Genomic DNA, 18,459 nt, shown 5'->3' with positions numbered 1-18,459 from the left:
CGCTGGCAAAAACCCTCACGTCCGCCTACCCCTGATGGAGGGGACAAAGCCGGGCAAGCTGGGCTGAACACTCTCTAATGGACTCCCAGGGGGTGGGAGATGGAAAATGGAAGATGCCCATCCAAAAATGGCCAGTTCGTTCTGTCAGGTTTTGTGGAGGAAGTGGCAGGACTCAAATGCAGAGTAGCAATATGGGCTTTTATTAAAACAAAAATAAATACTGCCCTGAAGGGGAAAAACAAACACAGTCCAGGGTGACAACACAATGACGGGCTGGAATGAGAAAACACCAACCCAGGTGCGTTCACACAGCACGAGAAAATAAATCAAACCAACCGAAGTGGCTGAACCCAGAAACAAGAAATAAAATGGACATAGAACACATACATGTCAGGGCTCTGATACATAGGGGAAATACCTCAAAACTAAGAGCAGAACCCTGACAGCTTGCTGTGATGAAGGTTTTGATAATTTGCACTGACTCAACTTTGTGTGTTTTAAAAGGAGATAAAAGTTTATTGATGATGAGGTTTATGTGGTAAGACAAGAGCCCTTACGATTAAGTACTGTGGTGTTACCATGGTACAGTGATGGTTTCAGATGGTAATGCCATGTTACTTTAATATATACTGTACCATGATACCAAATGATTCACCCATAAATATGGGACAAAACACTGTTTTTTCAGAATAAGTCAGGACACTAGAAAAAGTGCTTAAATACAGGGCTGTCCCGGGAAAAACAGGACGTCTGGCCACCCTAATTTTGGGGCTCCAGACTGCGACTAAAAATGGTCACAAATGTGACAAAAAAAAAATAACATTGCGCCAATAATTTAAAATCCAGTCACCACTGGCGACAGTCGAGAACACTTTGTATATGTTCATATGATGTTTCATCAGATATCATGTCGTAAGTTATTGAATTTCATCTATAGAGCATGCAATAGTGTGTCTTTCGCTGCTTTTTACTCTTTCTGTTGAGATGAACTCACTTCCTATAACAACAAACAGAGCACAAGCCATAATGTCCAATTCGTGAATAACCGGGTTATTCTTTTTAACCGGGTCTTTTTAATAAATCAGGTGAAAATATCCACGAAACGGATTTGAACTCAGGACCGCTGGTTAGCAGTTTGAATCAGAATCACTTTCTCTGCTAATCATACAGTGTGAGTTCAGTGTGAGGCACAAAAGAACATTTTTAATACATTATATAAACTTTATTAACACATTATTTTGGCCAATTATAAACTGTGTTTCTTTTCTTCGACTTTCTTTTTGCTTCTGAACAACCATCTAAATTGAGCAATTTAAAAAAATTGAGTAGTTTGGAAACTACAGTAAAAGCAGCTATTTGACTGCTAAATGTTTCAGTTTAGGAGACAATGGCTCCATAGTAATTTTTTTAGTCTGGAGCCCTGTATTTTATTTTTATTCTGAGGTGAAATGTGACCCATTTACATCTAGATTTTAACTCTCACATAGATTTGGTTTATTCCCAATATAAATTCTTGACTTCATTTTAAACATTTCAGATGTAGATTGACAGAGATTTTTGATTTCATTGATGGACTAGTTCCAAATAAATCTATAAAAAACCTGAAAACATTCTTAAGGCTAGGGTATACTTCATTTTTCCACCTGCCGTCTCGCACGGATACTCATTCTGACCGCAAGCCATACCAACGTGTTCGGCCGACGATGCGCAAAGAAGCGGGCTGTGCGGGACAGCCCGCTTCTTTGTGCATCGTCGGCCAAACACGCCGGTATGGCTCGTGCGTACTGTGCATGGTATAGACAATGGACACTGTGCTGGTGGTGAGATATACCGGCACACAAAAAAATGAAATATACTTTGGCCCCTGTATGTGATTTTAAAGATGTATGTTATCTCCGTCTCTTTACAGCCACTAAAGGAGATTCTAAGGCTGTTGATAAGGTAAAAATGTCCGTGAAGGCAACAGGTCTCCAGCGTTCCCGCTCAGACGCCGGTCGTGACAACGCAGAGCACCGTAAGCCCCCCTCAGGTCTAGTGAAACCCTCCGCCGGCTCCTCCTTCGGTTACAAGAAATCACCAACCACAGGTACCGCCACTGTACTGACAGCAGGGGGTGCCACTATCACGAGCGGCTCAGCCACTGTGGGAAAAACCCCAAAATCTTCGGCCATCCCGATCAAACCTGTTCCTGGTGGTGGTAGCCGTAAAAACAGCTTTGACGCCAGCGGTTCGGAACAAGGGTTTCTTGCGGCCAATGCCCGCGGAAGCATACAATACCGCAGCCTTCCGCGACCTGCCAAGTCTAGCGCTATGAGCCTAACTGGGCGACCTTCATCTCGCCCTGTTAGCGGAACAATTGATTCCAGTCTCCTCACCCTTAAACCTGTATCACCTTCGCCCAACACCATACTCACCAGAGGTAAGGAAGGGAACAGTTTGAAGGCACCCAGCCGTCCATGCAACATAGGACCGGTTAATCAAACAGATCGTGAGAAGGAGAAAGAGAGGGCGAAGGCCAAAGCCGACTTTGAGATCAGCTGTCTGAAGGGCGAGAATCAGGGCAGCAGCTGTGGAGAAGCTGTTGAGAAGATTCATCGAGTGCGGAGGACAAGCTCAAGCAAATATCCTGAACTGAGCTCCCCGACTTGCACACCGAGGTACGACTCTCTGCAAAAACACATTTTGTTTAATTAAAACAAAAATGTCTACCTTCTGTTGTATTGTAGTTGGTTACCAGGGTGTTGTTATGCAGTTGCTAGGGTGTTCTGTGTGAGTGCTAGGTGGTTACTCACTGGTCCAAGTCTAAAGACTTCACCTCCAAGTCTCTACAATAATCTGGTTTCTAGATATGGCTTGGAGTCCATCTTTCAATTGAAGCCTTTTTATCAATATTTTTTTCACCTATTTTATCATGCGGCAGGTAAAAATCGATATCCATATTGTATGTCCATATCACAAACTGTGTAGGAAGAGATAGGCCGGAAACATACTTTATGCAAATACATGTACGCAAATACAAGTGCTTGGCCAACACATTGCCAACACAACCCTTATAAACATGCTTAACATGCGTTCTTGAGTTACTGTGGCTGTAACAAACCAAACAAAAGGGTGGTAGATTTACCTTCAAAAGTCTGTGCCATTAAACTGGATGTGATATTATTCAGGTAAGTTGCTATAAATGTATTGACTTTAACTTCTCTTCAAACTTTTGCTCCGCCTTGACAGTAGTTGACTTGAAAGAGAAAACTCACCGTAGAAGCGGACAGTTCACATTAGTGTCTGCTTTAGCGCCCCTTGTGACAAAAGTGAGAATGCAACATGTACTTGTGATGTGAATTGCAGTATGACACTTTTTTGACCACAACAACGCACAAAATCTAGATTCAGTAGCTAGAAGCACCTTTACACCTCAAAGGTTAATAATAAGGGTTAAGGGTTTGTTCAAATACAAGTCTTAACCTTAAGTGTGGGCAATAGTAATAGTGATTATGATTAGTAATGAACCATTGGTAATATCAAAACTTGCAGAATTGTTTTACAGGAAATATTACACGGGTTACACGGTTGTTTTACATTACTCAAGCTATCCTACTCAATTATTTAAAACCCCTTCCTTGAATGGAACATCAAGAGCCTCTGAGGCTTACTTTATAGTTGGCAGAGTGTCCTCTTTATTTATATCCTTCAGAACTTGGCTGCACTGAAATCTCTTGGCTTCATGCAGTGCAACTTGACTACAGAAGGTCTTTGAGTGCATGACATCACGATAGGGATAGGTCACTTGGACAGCATGCTGTGATTTAGCTGTTAGACACGGTAAAACCTCTCGGAAAATTTTGCGTCTTCAAATTCATCCCCTTAAAAGCACAGCTGCTACAGCCCAATACATTCAGACGGACATCTTTGGATTTTTTTTTTTTTTTGTCACAAATGTCGCGTTTTTAAAAAAAAATTTTTTTAACCATATAAGGCCTTAACATTAAGATAGAAAAAGGAACGTTTGTTCAAAACCAGAATATAGAAGCATTTTTAGATATCCCCAACTATGGAAAAACAACACGAAAAAGTGCTTTTCCCAAATTATGGACTTCACACTATTGGCATGTAATGCAACAAGAGGTGCTGAAGTCAACTGATTTTAGTAATAGATATACTTATCTCTGTGTAAAAATAAAATAATGACACAACACTTTTCTAAGGTTATTTTTTTAATCTCTAGTTTTGCTCCAAAATCATAGGTGAAAATTTGTAATTTTTACCCCCTCTATAAAATAATGGATTACTCACTAAATATTGATCCAATGAACTTAATATTTTGGCTTTCATCATCATTTATGTATTTTAAAAAAAAAGACTCAGATTCCAGGAAACTACCCCTGTCTTCCATTGGTTGTTCAAACAGATAGTCTCTCACCTAAACTCACACCATTGGTTGAGCCAATGTTGCTGTGTCAAACTGAATGGGCAGCTTAAATAAACAAAGGAATGTTTTGATAGCGTCACAGAGTTTATGCTTTTAGGTGAAACCAACCTACAAATGGCATGCATATTAAGCTGTGATACACATAAAAATTACACAAACCAGCTTTAAGACCAACTAGTCATTCAGGCAACCCTCGGATTTATCGATTTTGAAAATATATATTATAATGAATGATTTTTGCTCTTTTAAACAGGTTGCTCAGTAGTAAATCTCTAGTCCACCCTCCAAGCCTGGCTCACCTAGACAAGGTAAACTCCAACAGTCTGGACTCTTGTATCACCATCCAAGACCTTCCTCCCAAGATCCCTCCCTTCTCCAAACTCCAGGACCTGGCTGGCTCCCGTGTGCCCCCTCGACTCACCCCGAGCCCAGCGCCGGTGCTTCACATCGACTCTCCGAGCTGTTTCACTGGTCAGGCTCTGTCTGTGAGCAGTTCTCCCATCCTCTACCCAAAGATGACCGGCCTGCACCGCAGCATGGAGTTGCTGCCGCTTCATATGAGTGTACCCACCAAAACTGACCTGGGAGACCGAGAGGAGGCCAGGAGTACTGGGACATGGGGTGCGGGCAGTAGGACATCCATCACCTTGAGTGACAGGTGAGTTTAAGCCTGTTTATTTAAAACTGTTTATTTTAAAAATCAATTAAATAATTGACCCTGCTGATGTTCACACAGGTTTCTTAAAGAAATATTTTGAAAATAGTTCAAAAGAAAAAAAAATAAAGAAAAATGTTGTCATCCATTTACTTACTCTCATGTCGTTTAAAACCTATATGACTTTCTTTCTTCCACAGAACTAAGATTTAGAGGTTTTGAAGAATGTTTGGTTCTTGCGTGTCTTATAACAGAATGTGTCGTGTTAAGTTTGAATATACGGAAGAGCCAATGAGATTTAATTACTAAAGGGGAACATTAAAGATTATTATTGAATAAATTAAATTAAAATATTTCATTTCATATATATATATATATATATATATATATATATATATATATATATATATATATATATATATATATACAGTGCTGGAAATTGCCGAGATTCACTTGGGGGACTCTAGTTGTTGGGGGTGGGGTTTGCCGAGGATGCATTAAATTGACTGAAAATAATTGAAAAATTACAGTAAAGGCATTTAGAATGTTACTATTGACTATTTCTTTTAAAATAAATGCTGTATTCTTCAAACTTTCTGTTCATCCAAGAATCCTCTACTTGCAGCCATGTGTTCTGCATATACTGTTCATTAAAGCTGCTAGTTTAGGACCTGTGAGGAGTCTATTTCTCAAATAAGACACTGATGTTCTTGTCTTTTTGTTGTCGTACATCTGGGTTGTCCACTTCTCATGGTCCCGGTTAGATCAATTTTTTTTATACTTTTAGAATAGAAGTACAAGGAATAGCCTTCATCTCTCAAAAGAACAATAGAATGATGAATTTGAAGAGAAATATTTTTCTTTTTGGTTATTTTTAGAACCGAAATTTGACTTGCAAATGTAAAGTAAATTATAAAAAAGTCAATACCTCAGCTGGAAAAAGACACCATATTGCAATTTCCATACTTCATTAAATAGCACAACCACTTATATAGCTGAAAATATGGCTTTGCCATAATGGGTAAAAATTGAATTTTATTATAAATATAAACCACGCCCATAGCATTGCACGTGTGTGTATGTCAAGACTGCAGAAAATACTTTCTCGAAGAAGAATACCAATACAAACGGCTTAGCATTTATTTGTGCACTAAATTACACATACTGCATGACTTATGTACTTTTGGATGGTATTGTGAGCAAAGAAAATATGTTTATTCTTCTGGTGCGTGGATTTGTGAATTGAGCATGCGTGGATCGGTTGCCCGTGGATTCCCGTGTGCATTTGTCGATCTGTTGCATGCATCTGTTCTGGCCACTCACGGTAGTCAACATTGCGCAACCACAGATGCAGAAGATACCACGCATTTATGTGCAGAACCCGCATAGCTTTCATAGGCTATTTAGTCGAGAAAAGATAGAAATACTCTTCATTGCCCTAACATATGTAGCCCGTTTGAACAGGAACGCCGTTCCCCCACGAAATTCACTCCATGGACTCCCATTTCCCCCCATTTCCAGCCTTGTTTATATATAATTATTATACAATTTATAAATAAATTATTTATAGAATATATTTTACATTTTAAAGTTTTTATTTTGGGGTCAACTATTCCTTTAAATATATATATATATATATATATATATATATATATATATATATATATATATATATATATATATATATATATATATATAATTAGTTGAAGTCAGAAGTTTACATACACCGTAGCCAGTTACATTTAAACTCAGTTTTTCACAATTCCTGACATTTCATTGTAGAAAACATTCCCTGTCATAGGTCAGTTAGGATCACAACTTTATTTTAAGAATGTGAAATGTCAGAATAATAGTAGAGAGAATGATTTATTTCATCTTTTATTTCTTTCATCACATTCCCAGTGGGTCAGAAGTTTACATTCACTAAGTTAACTGTGCCTTTAAGCAGCTTGTAAAATTCCATAAAATGATGTCATGCCTTTAGACAGTTAGCAATTAGCTTCTGATAGGAGGTGTACTGAATTGGAGGTGTACCTGTGGAAGTATTTTAAGACTTACCTTCAAACTCAGTGCCTCTTAGCTTGACCTCATGTGAAAATCAAAAGAAATCAGTCTGGTTCATCCTTGGGAGCAATTTCCAAACGCCTGTAGGTACCATGTTCATCTGTACAAATAATAGTACACAAGTATAAACACCATGGGACCACGCAGCCATCATACCGCTCAGGAAGGAGACGCATTCTGTCTCCTAGAGATTAACGTAGTTTGGTTTAAAAAGTGTAAATCAATCCCAGAACAACAGCAAAGATCTTGTAAAGATGCTGGAGGAAAAAGGTAGACAAGTATCTATATCCACAGTAAAACGAGTCCTATATCAAAATAACCTAAAAGGCTGCTCAGCAAGGAAGAAACCACTGCCCCAAAACCGCCATAAAAAAGCCAGACTACTGTTTGCAAGTGCACATGGGACAAAGATTTGGAGAAATGTCCTCTGGTCTAATGAAACAAAAATGTCACTTTTTGGCCATAATGACCATCGTTATGTTTGGAGGAAAAAGGGTGAGGCTTGCAAGCCGAAGAACACCATCCCAACCGTGAAGCATGGGGGTGGCAGCATCATGTTGTGAGGGTGCTTTGCTGCAGGAGGGACTGGTGCACTTCACAAAATAGATGAATCATGAGGAAGGAAAATTATGTGGATATATTGAAGTAACATCTCAAAACATCAGCCATGAAGTTAAAGCTCGGTCGCAAATGGGTCTTCCAAATGGACAATGACCCCAAGCATACCTCCAAAGTTGTGGAAAAATGGCTTAAGGACAACAAAGTCACCTTAAGGACAGCAAAGTCAAGGTATTGGAGTGTCCATTACAAAGTCAAGACCTCAATCTGATAGAAAATTTGTGGGCAGAACTGAAAATGTGTGTGCGATCAAGGAGGCCTACAAACCTGACTCAGTTACACCAGTTCTGTCTGGAGGAATGGGCCAAAATTCCAGCAACTTTAATTATTAATTTTGCATTTATATAGCGCTTTTTTGATACTACACTCAAAGCGCTTGACACAGTGAACAGGGGACAACCCCCACTTACTGTGAGAAGCTTGGGGAAGGCTACCCAAAATATCTGACCCAAGTTAAACAATTTAAAGGCAAAGCTACCAAATATTAACAAAGTGTGTGTAAACTTCTGACCCACTTTGAATGTGATGAAAGAAATAAAAGCTGAATAAATAATTCTCTCTACTATTATTCTGACATTTCACATTCTTAAAATAAAGTAGTGATCTAACTGACCTAAGACAGGCAATGTTTTCTATGATTAAATGTCAGGAATTTTGAAAAACCGAGTTTAAATGTATTTGGCTAAGGTATGTAAACTTCTGACTTCAACTGTTTATACTGTATATACACACACACTACCGGTCAATTTGGTGAGTTTCATTTTGGGTGAACGAACCATTCCTTTAAATAGATTAAAAAGCCAGACTTCCTTGGTCAACAGTTGACCTGCTTTACAAGAAAGACTATGCTGGTACCAGCTTTACCAGCTAAGTTTTGCTGGTCTACAGTGTGACTATACTGGTCTACTAGCTATACTGTCAGTAAACCAGCATTTCACTTTTAATAAATTATAATTTTATAAATTATAAAATTATAATTTTCTAACTGAACACCACAAAATATAAAACTAGTTCATCTCTTCCGCTGTGAGAGCGACGCCCTCTGCTGGCACAAGCACATCACAGCGTTTGAGATGGAACTATATTTAATTATTAAAATAAACATATTGGAATGGAGATGTGTTTAATGCCAAACGTGTTAGTTTGGGGTGAGGTATTTATGTGTGCTACTCTTTACCCCTCCCAGTTTACAAACTGATAGGAACACCTTACCCAAGAAAGGATTAAGGTACATTTATTTTATCTAAACTTAACTAGTACAGTCATGCAGTTTAAGATCATACTAACATATGTTATGCTTCCTCAGTCGCTATGGCAGCAGCCAGTCAGAGGGAGAGGGGAGGGAGCGCCGTCATTCCCACACGATCACGTCCATGACAGAATCAGAGAGTCCGCCCCAGCTGCCCTCACCCACACACGTCATACAGCCTTTCATTGGGAAAACACCGCCAACTAATGTGGGTGAGTGTGTTCATCTTATGCTCTTTGTTAAAGGGGTCATAAATGTTTTTAATCTCTATATTTCTTTTTTTGCATGAGAACAGCCATAATGTAGTTTTTACCAAATATGCGTTATTTAAGTGTGGTCGTTCATGTTTTTTTTTTTTGTCATTTTTGCAGCTTAGTTTCAATAGATTGTCTTTATTGGCAAGGGAGTAAGTTTTTAGTTCTGAAGGTTACAGAATGTTTTCATAGGACTCTTAATATTCAAAAGATAATAGAACTTTATGTTTCATGAATCTTTGGGTTTACCTGTTTTATAAAACATCCACATTAGTCCACATACAGTACATAATAACACTTGATATATTCAATATGCAAACAGACGATTTTAACTGACCAAGTTACATACTGCATTTAAAAAAAATTCAAAGGCACATTTTAGAAGTAATACATTATTTTCAATAGATTGTTAGTTTTCATGAAAATAATAATAATAAAAAAAATTACTAATAATAAAATAATAATTACTATATATATATATATATATATATATATATATATATATATATATATATATTATATTACTATATAATAATAATATGTGAAAAATACTAATAATATTTATTATTATTATTAATGTATTTTATATATTTTTTTATTTTAATTATTATTATTATTATTAGTAGTAGTAGTAGTAGTATTTTAAATGTGTACCTTGTAATCAACTTTTACCATTTACTTGTATTCAATTTATTAAATGGATTGCTTGGTACAGTAAATACACTACCAGTCAAAAGTTTGGGCATTCCTACCCATTCTTTATTAATATGTTACAATAATTGTAAAGTCATCAAAACTATTGAGAAACACAGATAGAAGTATGGGAATCAAACATTTCAAAACTGTATTATATTTTAGCTTCTTCAAAATAACCAGTCTATGCCTAGATTAATTTATTACAAAATACAATACAATGCTAAAGCTGCACATGTTACTCATTCAAGAGCACATTATCTTCAGTGATCAAACTACTGTATGCTCTCCACAGTGGCACCAATCTCGAGTTCAGTCTCTGGTTCCCAGATCACTCGCTCCAACAGCATCCCCGCTAATGACATTGGTTATGATCTGTATGGCACATCTCCTCTGGGCAGTTCTCTGTCTCTCGCCGATCGACCAAAGAGCATGATGCGCTCCGGATCCTTCCGTGAGCCTGGAGAAGATGGTAGGGAAGAACATACCTGAAGAATTCATCATTATGATTTGATATGCATGAATGGCAATTATGCTAAATAGCAAAACAAATGTGATAAATAGAGCCATCAGAATTAACGCATTAATACATGCTATTCATTTTAAAATTTAATGCATTAATTTTTCTCAATCACAATTAACGCATTTACCGTTAGTACGGCATAAATACTGGTGTGAAGGGTGGAACCTTTGCACGCCACAGTGCCAGAGCCCTTCTAACAAGATGAGCTTTCAAGCTTAGCATAAAATAGCATAACGTGGTGGTCCCATTGACATCCTATGGCCAGTAATGTCGTAATACTCTCCTATGATAGAGCACCGGAGGTTGCTGTCTCAGTAAATAAAAGAATCTCTGACAGCGCTTCCCTGAAAATGATGGAGAAAGGAGCGCTTAGCTATATTTGATGTACAAATCAAGCCCAGATGGGAAGCAAGTCAAGTTTTAATGTGACTAGGAGGAGGGCGTGGCAATCAGCCGGGAGAGGGATAAAGAGGAGCCGGGGATGCCAGTTCGAGGGAGAGAGAGACGCACGCACGCACGCACGCAGCAGTCTTGTGTGTGTGTGTTTTGTGTTATGCTGGAAAGCAGTTTTATGTTGTGTTTTGTTCATTTGTTTATTAAAAGTTAACGTTGAATGCTCAGCCAGTTCCCGTCGCCTCCTTTCTCATCATGTGAATCCATTACATTGGTGCCGAAACCCGGGAAGGAAGGAGGGATGCGCTGTCGGAGAGCCCTCGCCGCTGATGGAGGGTCGCGACGCCGAGGAGGTGTGGTCCGGTGGTACTGGAGCGGTTTGGCAGAAGGCGGAGGAGCCCACTGCCATCCGCCTAGAGTCGTAGGAGCCGCTGACGTCTGCCAGGAAGCGGAGGAGCCACTGCTGGCCACCAGAGGGCGGAGGAGCCCGCTAATGTCCACCAGGAAGCGAGGTCCAGTGCCATCGGCCATCGTCGTGGAGGACCGCTGCACAGCTTGCTGAGGACCAGTCGACAGCGTGTTCGGTGACCGAGGAGTTTCTCTCTCTCTCTCTCTCTCTGTCTCTCCCACTCGCTCTTTCCCTCTCCCTCCCCTCGTCCTACTCAGATTCCCAGCAGATGGGGAAGACCGGCTGGCTGAAAGGGCAACACCTCCCCTCCGGGAAATGGGGGGGGGGGTGTAAGTCAGGCCAGAGGTTTCCCGGCCTGAATCGGGCATTGGGAGTACTTGAGGTGAAGGGCATGGCCGGGCTGTAACAATGGACACCCGGTGCTGAATCAGCCCAATCAGCCAGGAGAGGGATAAAGAGGAGACGGGGACTCCAGTTTTAGGGAGAGAGAGAGACGCGCATAGCAGTCTTGTGTGGGTGTGTGTGTGTGTGTGTGTGTGTGTGTGTGTGTGTTTTGTGTTATGCTGAAAGCAGTTTTATGTTGTGTTTTATTCATTTGTTTATTAAAAGTTAACATTGACTGCTCAACCGGTTCCTGCCTCCTCCTTGCCCATCGTGTGAATCCGTTACACTTACCTATCACCAAAACGCAGAAAGAGAAGTTTTTGTCTAGAAGTGCTTTTCAGTTAAAAGACTGACACTGGGACGCGAATCAAGAACGCAGCTTCACGATTGCTGTAACAAAGCGGAATTTTAAAGTCTGCCGGCAGATTAATATTGTGGAGGATTAAAGTTTAAGAGATTGAATGACCACTGCAATGAATATGCAACCTATTGGGACTAGTTCTTTCAATTATTCAAACTCCCACTTAGACTTTGGGAAATGTTTAATGTTACTTGAATTGGTGCTATTTTAGTGCATTTCTTGTGTAAGGCTTTGTTTGGAAAATGTTGACAAAGCATTATGTTGTTACATATTGTTTTGTTTTCTTTCCTAAGATGGAAATAAATGCATTTTGATAAGAAAATAAGTATTTATAGTGTCAAATTTCAGCACTTTCAAAATCAGCGATTAATCGCGATTAACTACAAAAATTATGCAATTTTAATCGACTGACAGCACTCGTAATACATCTTTAAAAATTAAGAAAAATAACATTTTATAGCTTATTAAATAATTGTATTAAACACGTTTCAGATATTAAAAAAAGATGTGTCATTGACTTTTATTCTGCCAGTTGCTGAAAGTGAACTGATCCATAGATCTGTATTCGATCTACATCTAAATGTTTTCTGTATAATTTTGCTCTCTCAGTTCATGGTTCTATGCTGTCTTTGGCCTCCAATGCTTCATCCAACTATTCTTCAGTAAGTAGAAACTTTCACAATATAATGTGAGACCACCCATAAATGTTCTAAACAAAAGCCCTAGCCTGTAGCTTCCATAACACAGACCTCTTTTTCTTTATTGACCTCAATTGAGAACTTCATGCCCTTGCTTACCTTTTCTCTGCCTTTATCTCCATCTCTCAGACTGAAGATAGAATGCATGGAGAGGTAAGTCTTTATTTACATTTCTTTGTCAACTTTCCTCAGAGCATTGCTCATATTTTTTTCTGCCATTCAGCTCACTTGTTAGACAAGAATATTTGACATTAACCTGTGAATGGCTTACTTATATTTGTCTCTGCACATTAAACTGGGATAGGATGAAAATTTAAAGCTTTAAGTGATTTTTATAGACCATAAAAGCCAGTGTTTTGAAGATACATTGTCTAAGATATCATGCATGCTAAACTTGAATCACTATTTTGATGTCATTAAAAAGTAATTGTCGTTCTAGATTTAATAATATTTTAGGCTTACAATTATTATTTTTTATCGTAAATGCCTGTGTTTAAAATAAATAAATAAATAAATAAATAAATAAAAGTGTTGTATTTGGATTTTTAATGGTTGTTTCTTTTTCCATCCTAGCAAATCCGGATATTGAGGCGCGAGCTCGAGTCTTCTCGGGATAAAGTGGCCAATCTGACCACACAAATCTCAGCTAATGTACGTGCAAAAACACACCCACCATCACCACTGTTTACACAACCATTCCTTGTCCACCAATTCAAAAGTGTTGTTAGAGATTTCATTTTTTTAATAACATTTTTCATTATAATTTTTGTAATTTATTGTTGTGATTTATAGTAGTGATTAAATAATTCAGAGAATTACACATTAAAAGTGCTGGGTAGATTACTTCTGAAATGTAATTTGGTACTGATTACAAATTACATGTCATATTTATATTTATTACATGTCTTCTAATCTAATCAGATGAATTTTTTGTGTTACTCATTGCATATTTTGATCATCTTAAAGCTGCACTACGTAAGATTTTTGGTTAAAAATGAACAAATTGCCATTATTGATTGAGTACATAAACAATCAGTGTTCAAAACAGTGTTCTTACCTTACCCCGATTCACTACGGTAAGCCTGTAAAAATTATTTGTATTTTGAGCTGTTGGGTCGGATTTGGCGCGAAATCGCTGGTTTATGGCCTATTTCCTTGCGTTATTACGGCATGTCCATAAACATAGGAAATTAGAACGGCTGTCTCGTTCCCATGTTAACAGTAGATGGCGGTAATGCAGTGTTTTAGTTTGCTGTTAAAAAGAAGAAAGAAACTACAGTTTGGTCAGTCACACTCACACAGTTCAGGACAGCATCGCAACAATCTGTATGGATGTTTATCTGTTATCCGTCTGGCGAAGTTGTTTACCTGCTTTAATGCTTGGATATGTTTTCTGGTTGGGTTGTTGAAGCTTATATTGCTTGTCATGCTTGTATAAATCAAACATTACTCGTGTTAACCGATCGTGATGTATCTACTGTATGTTGTCAGGTGAAGTTACTGTGATATTGCTTACTATTATAGTATTATGGTTCACTTGCATTATCAACTGAGGCTGTACAATATAATATGACAATAATAAAGTCTTCCATTGAACTCGTATCAGCCATATCACGACTATCATAACTATGCCTCAGAAGTATAGAAAATGGCTATTATTCCCCACAAACTTTGCTTTTGTGACCAGGACAGTGATATTTTGAAATGTACCTATTTCCAATGAGAAAACGTGTGAATTTGTGTCTTTTCATTCACATAAAGTCAGAAGAAAACAACATATGAATCCAAATTAACATGTATTTATACTAAAGTAATATTCAAAGCCGTGCTGGTCCATAATGGTAACAAGTACCCGTCTCTTCCCCTGGCTCACTTGGTGCACCTCAAAGAGGATTACAACAGCGTCAAGACCTTGCTGGACGCCTTGAAGTATGATGAGTACGGCTGGGAGGTCATAGGAGACTTCAAAATGGTGGCATTCCTGATGGGTCTCCAAGGCGGTTTTACCAAGTTTCCCTGCTATCTTTGCCTTTGGGACAGCAGGGACACCAAGGTGCACTACCACAGGCAGGACTGGCCACAGCGGACCAAGTTCTCTGTGGGGAGGAACAAAGTCAAGTGGGAGCCACTTTTGGAGCCCCGGAAGGTGCTGATGCCACCACTGCACATCAAATTGGGCCTTATGAATCCATTGGTCAGAGCTCTAGATAAGGAGTCGGCAGCCTTCAAGTACCTTCAAGACTTCTTCCCTAAGCTGTCTGAGGCAAAGGTCAAAGCCGGTGTCTTCGTCGGACCACAGATAAAGAAGGATTTTGGATTCATATGTTGTTTTTATCTGACTTTATGTGAATGAAAAGACACAAATTCACACGTTTTCTCATTGGAAATAGGTACATTTCAAAATATCACTGTCCTGGTCACAAAAGCAAAGTTTGTGGGGAATAATAGCCATTTTCTACACTTTTGAGGCATAAGCAATTAGGAAATAACACTTACTACCCAGGAACAAAAATTGTGTTACATAGTGTTATGACTCCGGCTCTGAATATCTCCAGTCATGATCACACACAAGCAAAGCTCAAACCATGAGATTCATCCGCCAGAAGAGCAGTGCCGAAACACGACTCACGTAAAGTGTTCTTCCGCAAATTGCTTGCAATTTTAAGTTTCAACCTCAGATGTCGCTAGAGAGCACAAAGTTTACGTAGTGCAGCTTTAAAAGTATGAAGTATCAATTAACACTCATTAAACATTAGTAAACATAAAATCAAACAGAAACGTTCATAATTTCAAACAGAAATTGTCAGTTGCTCTGAAGTATTACAATAAAGGTGCTTAAAGGGTCATACAAAAATAACACTTTGTTTCCCAAGATAGAATACAATGAGAACATGCTTGTATTTTAAAGTTTAAGGGAATTGTTGTTATTTATTAAATTAGGAATAGGGATTGGCTTTTTTATTATCCGTCTTTGAAATCATTGATGAGAGAATGACTCTCAATAGGATGTAGAGAATTACGATTTGTTCCTCATAATTATTCATGAGAATGTGTGTTCATAATCTATGATAGGTGCTTTTTCTGCCATCCTGGTAATGTAATCAAGTATGTAATTATGTAATCCATTAAAAAGTAGTGTAATCTAATTATGCACATTATAAAATGATTCCGATTCCAGGTTTTTGGGATCAACAGAATCAATTCCAAGAGTCAATTCCAGAAAAACTTGAGGCAAAGAGAAATCTTACAATAAACAGTGCAATATGAAGCACTCTATTTATGATTAATAGTATGAATGACAAAAGATATTGTCACACCCCTGATTGGAATCGATTCCCAATGCCTCAGAATCGATGAATCTGGAAAACTATCTTGTCAACAACTTCACCAGCATTACAACATTTCAGCATTCTGCCACTTTTCTAAATTTTGAATAATCGTAAACGATAAAGTCATTCAGCCAGAATAGTTAGTTTTAGTAAATTGTCAATAATTGTTGCCATATCATTTTAATCATTTTAATCACTGTATTTCCAGTGTTTACGCTGTGTCTGGTGTGAAAAATCTCACTGCAACTTCCCACTAACCCTCCCTGCATTCAGCTCAACCTGCACAGTTCTGCTATTTCAACACATTTTGGGGTTCAGTGATACAATCGCACACTTTGGTCATATACAGCAGAATGTTGTTTATATCTTTCCAGACATGCATTTATTAAGTTGTGATGCATGCTGATCCCAGACCTCCTGTGTACAGTGGGCACAAAAACTATTTTGACACTCAAAAAATGTGTGAATGTCATTGCATCAGATAACAAAATATTAAAGCAAGTGTCATCTGCAAGTAAAGCACTTAGCATTCAGAAAATAGCTCTTTGGCTGAACTTGCTTCAGTCATGGACAGTTGTTCCACAAGTTTTTTTTTACTTGAAAATTACTATGTAATCTCAATCAAACACTTTGTGTAGAAAGAACCTAGCTGAATTGGGTAAACCCAACAAAATCAGACATGTCAATGTAACTCACATAAATCTCCTTTATTTCTTTATGTATGAACTAGCGAAAGTGAGTGTTAGCATGCTAAATACATGCTGGTTGGAAGCACTCCAGAGTGTAGTTAAGTAACTATGCTGTGGTTAGCACAACAATTACAATCAATTTCATGTGCGACATCCACCTGTCCTCATCGTTAGCTCAAGCTTCACTCTTCACCATAATGGTAACCCACAAAACTCCAACATAACAGAAACTCTTCTAAAACTCCACATAACAAAACATTAAACACTAACAGGCATCCCCCCTTTATATTCAGCTTGCATAAAAACACATAAAATACAATTTAATTTTAACCTTCACCTAAAGTTTCATTAATGCTACATTAACAAAACAAAAAGTATTCATGTAGTCCCAACTCAAATGGATTAAGTAAACTTCCATTTTACAAATTCAAATGGATAGAACACAATGAAATCAAGTTGCGACAAAATGTTCTAGAATTGTGTTGCTTTAGTTCATTTTAATTAAGTAAATTGCTGAAAACAAGCTGCAAAAGTCCTTTTTTGTTAAGTGTACATTGGAAGTGAATGGGACCAGTCCATAAACATTATAGCCACAATACGTAAACGTTATGCATGTTAACATATTAGTGTGATACATCATCATAACAACATTGGAATATTGTATATAACTTTACACTGATAAGCTTAGTAAGTGATGTTTATCACACTAAAATCATGTTAACACATATATTGTTTGCGTCTTGGCTATACTTTTGCAATAGTGAGTATTTTAACGTATACGGATTGGCCCCCATTCATTTCCATTGTAAGTGCATTACTGTGTCTTTTATTTTTGCTTTTTTTAAATAAACTAGTGACTAGTGAAAGTACATTTTTTGTGGAAATCAACATTATGCCACAAATGCTGTTGATTAAGCTTAACTTGTATTATAACTTGGAAATGTCATAATTTTAAATAATGTATCTGTTATTTAATCATTAACGAATTTGTTTTTGACAAATGTTTTGCTTGAAAAGCGTGCTCGTTTTCTTTCAAATAAATCCACTCGGTTTGACATTTTGTTATCTAATGCAATGACATTTGGTGTGGCTAAAGTGTCCCAATACTTCCCGGGGCCACTGTATGGATGTTTGTTTGTGTGTATATGAGTATCATGGCCCTATAGTCCTAACAGCACTGTCCCTCTCTCTCGGCTGACATCTTCTCCTGGTCTCTGATGACTGGCTGCGTCCTGCGGGCTGCTGGCGGTTGCAGACAGGCCAGGTTTGTTGGACTGTCACTCGCAGCCCCGCCCGTCACTGTTGCATGTCTCTGTCCCCCTTTGCAGGCCCCCCATTCTTAGTCTGGCGCTGACTGATGATGTCAAGTGAAACTCATTTGTCTGCGTTCTCATCTGGGCGTGTGTTGATGATGTCATAGTGTTGTTGATCAGTGCAGCTGATGCTGGGTGCTGTGAAGGGGGCTCATGAGGAGTTATAAACAAAAACAAACACCAGGGTTCCCATTGAAACATTATGGACGTTTTTATAGTGAACATATACTACCAAAGTCAAACGTTTGGACACACCCACTCATTCATTATTACTATTATTATTATTATTATTATTACACATATTAGAATAATTGTAAAGTCATGGAAACTATGAAATAACACAAATAGAAGTATGGGAATTATGTAGTCACCAAAAATGTTAAACAAATCAAAACTATAGT

General features: G+C 38.1%; 1 pseudogene; it reads left to right on the top strand.

Moving 5' to 3' along the window:
- The window catches only part of LOC127446383 (neuron navigator 1-like), a 112,180-nt pseudogene that overhangs the window by 74,160 nt on the left and 19,561 nt on the right, over positions 1-18,459 (top strand).

Source organism: Myxocyprinus asiaticus, chromosome 9, assembly GCF_019703515.2.
Source record: "Myxocyprinus asiaticus isolate MX2 ecotype Aquarium Trade chromosome 9, UBuf_Myxa_2, whole genome shotgun sequence".
Classification (NCBI taxonomy): Eukaryota; Metazoa; Chordata; class Actinopteri; order Cypriniformes; family Catostomidae; genus Myxocyprinus; species Myxocyprinus asiaticus.
This window is presented reverse-complemented; position numbering and strand designations above follow the sequence as displayed.